Source organism: Vidua chalybeata, chromosome Z (genome assembly GCF_026979565.1).
Source record: "Vidua chalybeata isolate OUT-0048 chromosome Z, bVidCha1 merged haplotype, whole genome shotgun sequence".
NCBI lineage: Eukaryota > Metazoa > Chordata > Aves > Passeriformes > Viduidae > Vidua > Vidua chalybeata.
The window spans coordinates 61,219,141-61,225,140 of record NC_071570.1 but is presented as its reverse complement, the minus strand read 5'-3'; positions in this window follow the sequence as shown (position 1 = coordinate 61,225,140).

Here is a 6,000-nt window from a genome sequence, read left to right as displayed (position 1 = left end):
ATTTTAATTACATATTGTAATATAAACCCATGTCTTTGTACTATTGATAATTTTCATTTCAGTTTTTATTGGCAACATCAATACTCTGGAAATCTTTCCTGAATAAGGCAAAAACTTAAGAAAAATACTGTCTCTGGACAATTGTCTACACACTGATTGTCCAGCGTGTATCACTGAGTCCACATACCTCCTTCATAGCCAAAGCTCCCATGAGCTCAATGAAAAGCAGGTGAACACTAAGAATTGCATGCCCTCTGGAAAACCGAAGAAAGAAAACCAAAGTGAAGCAGGGAACCACATGGTCATGGACTATCTGTCTGAAACTGGAAAGTCTGGAACACAACCATCATCAAGGCTTTCTCCAAACCTCATGTGTTCCTGGAAATCACTTAAAGATCAATTCAGGAAAAAAAAAAAAAAAAAAGAAGCACTCCAACAAGCTTGAAAAAACCTCAGAGTCCAACAGAGCTATTTTTACAGCCTCAGAAACAAATTGACTAAGCAGACATGGGTATAACTTGTATCAGCAGACATTAAACCATCATTATTTGACACATAATCAAAGATTGTGAAGGTAGCTTCACACCCACATACTCTTCAGGTGCTGCTTACGAGGAAAACAAGTCAGGTTTTGTTGGTCTTGGGCTGTGAGTTGTGCTGCTGTGGGCACAGGTGTTCCATGTTGTGCAATTCACTGAGAGCCCCAGGTTATCCTTGTCATGGGCTAAAGCTGAGACCTGAAAAGATCCTCAGACACCAATAAGGTAGTTTGCTCTCCCTTCATTTCTGCTGGGCAAGAGCCCTGACCAGGAGCTTCCTGTGTCCCCTCTCTCAACTTATGCCAAACCAGATTCCAAAGCTGCTAACATGCTGCTTGTATGCAGGCCCTGGGGGTCCAGAAACTCACCATATTTTCTTACAGAACATAGCTGGAGCTTGCATGATCCATAAAACTGCACACACTGAAGCTATAAAGCAGGATTTGGTCAGATGTAACTAGTTCTTCAAGCTCCCCAACCTTCAAGACACCTGAAGTATGGGGCAAGTGCAATGTTTTTAAATCTGTGCCACCCAGTCCTGCAAACTGTATGGGAGAAATAGTCCTCTGGAAGAAGATCATCCCTACATCATGACCATAGAGGTAAAATAAACATGTGTGAAGGCTGTCAGAGAGAGAAGTTCCAAGTTGTCACCTGAGCATTGCTCAAAGCTGTCACTGTGGCCACATGGGTAGGGGAAAGCAAGAATCTGGGCAAAGGAAGCTGCAGAAACAAAACCCATTTTGTCTCTGCTGTACATAGATGCCTTCTAGGGGGGCTGGTGCTGTGTGCATATCAAGTATATGTGGAGTGTGGATGGTGAGCCTCATGATAATAAAGATCTAGTCAGAAACAAGAATGATGTTTTCAGGTACACTACTTTCTGTAGGAAAAAGCCAAGAGCCAGGCAAGCACTATCTGCACTGATACTGGAACACTGCATAGCATGGCAGGAGGGCAAGTAGAGCCTAAAGGTCTTGTGGTACAACTAAAGGGCTGCAAGTGAGCAGTATCTGCTATTCACATACTGGTTGTCAGTGGACGTAACACCTCTGCTCATCAGCTTCTTCTGAGCTGAGGCATCTTCCAGTCTCCTCTGTGGGAGGGACAGATGCCAGGTGTCATATCCCACGAGAGCCACTTTTGACAAGAGCAGGTAATAACAAGAAAAAGGGGAATGTCTTTAAGATGAAGAAGTGTAGATTGAGATTACATACTAGGAAGAAATTCTTTCCTGTGAGGGTGGTGAGGCACTGGCAAAAATTGCTTAGAGAACCTATGGCTGCCCCATCCCTGGAAGTGTCCAAGGACAGGTTGGATGGGACTTTGAGAAACCTGGTCTAGTGGGAGGTGTCCCTCCCTGCCCACGGCAGGGATATTGAAATGAGATGATTTTAAGGTTCTTTCCAACCCAAACTGTCCTGCTGTTCTGGGTTTCTGTGTTTGGAAGCAAGCATATGCCAAGACACAGGATGTGGGCAAATGGATGAGCATGCTCTCCTATCAATTTAAACACACAGACACAATGGAGTGATTTTAGGCTTACTAAAACTGACAATCATATCCTGTCACATTTTCTGGGATTGTACAGACCCCAGTTCCACTCTGAATTGAGAAACATTGTCTCCCAGGTCGCTATGGGAAACCTGGAGATACAGTTGTTCCACCTGCAAGCCAAAAATAACAATTATATTCACAACATAACTCAGTTAAGACCAGAGTTTAATGCCTGTAAATACAAAGTATAAATTCCTATCAGTGAAATCTGATGTTTAGAACTATTGTCTGAGAAGCTGCTAGATCAGGATCTGACCTTAAGAATCAGTAGAGCAGTCACTGCTGACTGTACCCTGCCAGAACAAATGAAAACAGTCACCACAGGCATAATCTTACAGCTCTTAATAGTCAAGCTAAGACAATGACTCCCACTGTCATGAATTTGTTTTCCATGTATCCAATTTTGGCCTAGAATGGATCTTAATAGGAAGGCATGCTTCTTCGTCTTTTTCACACTTAGTGGGATTAAATATCCCCACCCTTTTCTGCTTTCTATATTCTTTCTATAGGAAAGTAGACATGCACTTCAAATCTTCCCTCCAAAATCCAAGAAGCATTACTTCTTTAGAGGCTTATTTATTTATTTAATTCATAAAATACTGAGCTTCTCACAATATAGAAGCTGTCTCTGCCTGGTACAAGGAAATAATTATGCCTTTATTTCCCTTTCCCCTAGGAAAGCTAGGAATTATGGACTTCACTTTGAGCAAAACATGTATTGCCACCACTAATATAAAAGGCATAACACAAATATAAAACTTGTATAAGACAAAAAGGGAAAAAATGACTTTCATTAGTTTCAATGCAAGGATTTTCCTTTTAGTAGGGTAGAGTTCAGAGTAAAATAAAAAGCAGTTAAATTAGAGGTAAAGAATTTTGATGACCACTTGTGGTATAGAGGCACTATGGGTCTTATGATCTAGGTGTTAACTTACTTCATATGATATGTAAAACACTACATTTTTTCATCTAGTACTTCTGGGGAAAAAAAAATTCTAACAGTATTTCTGAAGGTATAAATATATATAGAAAATGTAAATTCTCTTTTTTTGCTAATTCACAATTTCAGAAAGCTATGACATTTTAAATTCATGCTAGCCTCAATCTTATGAGGAGAAAACATTAGCTTCTGTTTGCTTGGAATATTCATTGTTTTCATGAATATTCAAGACTCTTTTTCTGGATTAGAAGAGCAAGTTTTTCCATTTACTTTCTCCTCTAAAGCATGCTGCTTTCAAAAACGAGGTCTGTACCCCCGGGGTCAGATGGCATAACTGTGTATACTGGCTCCAAGGATTTAGCTGCCCATCTCCTGAGGCTACGTGGCATTCTTTTACATGCTCCAAGGATTATATTTAGTATCAATCACCCAATGTTTGTAATGGACCATTCCATTACAAGTCAAAAGGCTTGTTAGTAACTGCCTGACACTTGCCTGGCTCGTTCTTGCTCTGCACTCTGCAGCAGAGCATGACTTAAGGTAGGCAGGCTGTTTCCTTACTGGTGACACAGCAGGGGTCCACATGACTGCCAATAGGTCAGACCTTACCCTAATCCTTAGTACACTAAAAACCAGAATGTAAGGTATTCTAATCCTAATGCTTAGTCCTTTAAGGATCAGGACTAGAGGTCTTCCAATGTGCAACAGTGGTCTTTTGCCAGCAATGAATTTAAGGAGTAATACACTCTGAACTCTAAAAAGCCCCTTAGCTCTGCAATGTAAAATAATTCTTATTAAGTCTGACTCTCAAGATGCAGGAATGATCCTCAGAGAAGGAGCACAGCACTTGCCTTGGATACTCTAGGCCGTTACACACTGCTGCATCAGAAGGCAGAGCATCATGTTTTACGAACAGTAGGAAGCAAGTGGGTGATTAAAAACAAAAGAAAAGGAAGACAAAGAAGAACACAGAAGTTTATCCTCTTTGCTTATGTTCCTCAGCTGCAATCATTATAGCTCCACAATGACCACGCATATTCCAAAACTTGCAAGAAGTTCCAGTTAAAATGGGATTTATTAAATGTACAACAGACAACAGCTGGACACAGGATCCACGTGGGTGGAGTCACATCAACCAGTGAACTGGCTTTGCCACCTGAAATAGCCAAAATAGGCACACGTTCAACTATGAGGATGTTCTCATGTGTAATTTTCTGGAGGAGTATGATATGACTCCTTAGGACCTTAACCAACAGAAGGTACAAAACATGGCAATTGCAGAATAAAAAATTAGAAGGAAACCTGTTACTTCTTAGAAGACAGAAACACAGAAGATTCTTAACTGGCATTATGTCCTTACATGGTGTGGATGGAATAAGTGAATAACGAGTCTCTTTGAGAAGTAATGTGGGCATACAGCACCACAGGGAGGAAGGTCAGTTCTTCAGCAGAAGTTAATTGATGGGGTATTTTTAGTTCTGCTAAAAGGAGCAAATAGTATCTGTGACGTGGAGAACAGACTCAAACAGTGCTCATTTAGGCTCTGAAACAGTAGAGATCAAGTCCTGTTGGAGTAGCTAGTGCAGATGCTGCTTGTGTGCCATAGCAGAGGAGGGGAGCTAGTGGAGTCATCCTCTTGTACATTTGCAACGAGTAACAACTCACTACCTCACTTTGTCAGGATTCATCAAGGATTTGGAGTGAGGTCAGTGTTTGGCCATTCTTTTCTTCTTGCCCTGTCCCAATCTCCAGGACACGCTGTTCTCTCAAACCAAAAAGAATAATGTTCCTTCGTGCAAATCAAGCAGGAATCCATTCATCCATCTGGTCCTTGCCAGATGATAATCTTTGTTCCTCTGTTTCCCTTGATCGGGAAACAGATAGACCCAAGGCACAAACAGGCTGTAGATTGTGCAGCACATCCATCACATAGCTTGTAGGCTATGTGAGGCTAAGAGCAAACGGAGATTTGGGGCATCCCCTTACTTTGCTCTCCTTTTAACAACTCTATATCCCATGCCTGACTCTTTCCAGTTAGGTAACTAGGAAATCACAAACTTAACTTTGGTTCAGGAATTGCAAAGCAGGAGCCAAGAAGTTTCCAGAGAAACCTGTTTCAAAACCACAATGTTTTAGCTCCCAGACTGAAACAGAATTGATTCTTAGTACATATCTATCTATACATCTACATCTACATCTACATCTACATCTACATCTACATCTTTATCTAGCTATATGTACCCGTATCCACATCAATATCTATATATCTATATATCTATATATCTATATATCTATATATCTATATATCTATATATCTATATATCATCTATATATCTATATATCTATATATCTATATATCTGTATATCTATGTTATTGTATCCTACAATTATTTTTGTCTGTCTGCACATGGTGACATGTACTTGTTCATGAAGAATAAAGGCACACCGAAGACGACTGCTTTTGGAAGTTGGAGTTTCACTGGATAAAATCACTGTGTGCCCAGATCAGTGCTACAGCACAGGCATGAATACGCTGTCTTCAAAGCCTACCTGCTAAGTTGGGGAAAAACAGCTCCAGTCAAAACCCTTCTGTTGTTACCTCAGACATTGTTATGAGACATAGGAATATGTATTTTCCTCCACATTTGCTCTTGTAAAAATGCTGTATCATGAACACAACTTTGACTTGATTAAAATCAACCAAACAAAATCATTCTCAGGGTTTTTGGCCTAATTTTTAGTCTGGTTTACACAAACTGTCTTCTCAGTTTCAGTATATTATTAGTCTCAGGTATTAGGTCAATAATGCTTGAGTATTACATTGCAATTATTTCCATTTATTTATTGCTTACCAGACTGTTACTCTATAATTATTAGAATGTATTTATTGTAGAGAAGATAATTTTGAATCATAAAATTAGAAGCGGAAATTATTCTTGAATGTTTTTCTGTGAAAATTAACAG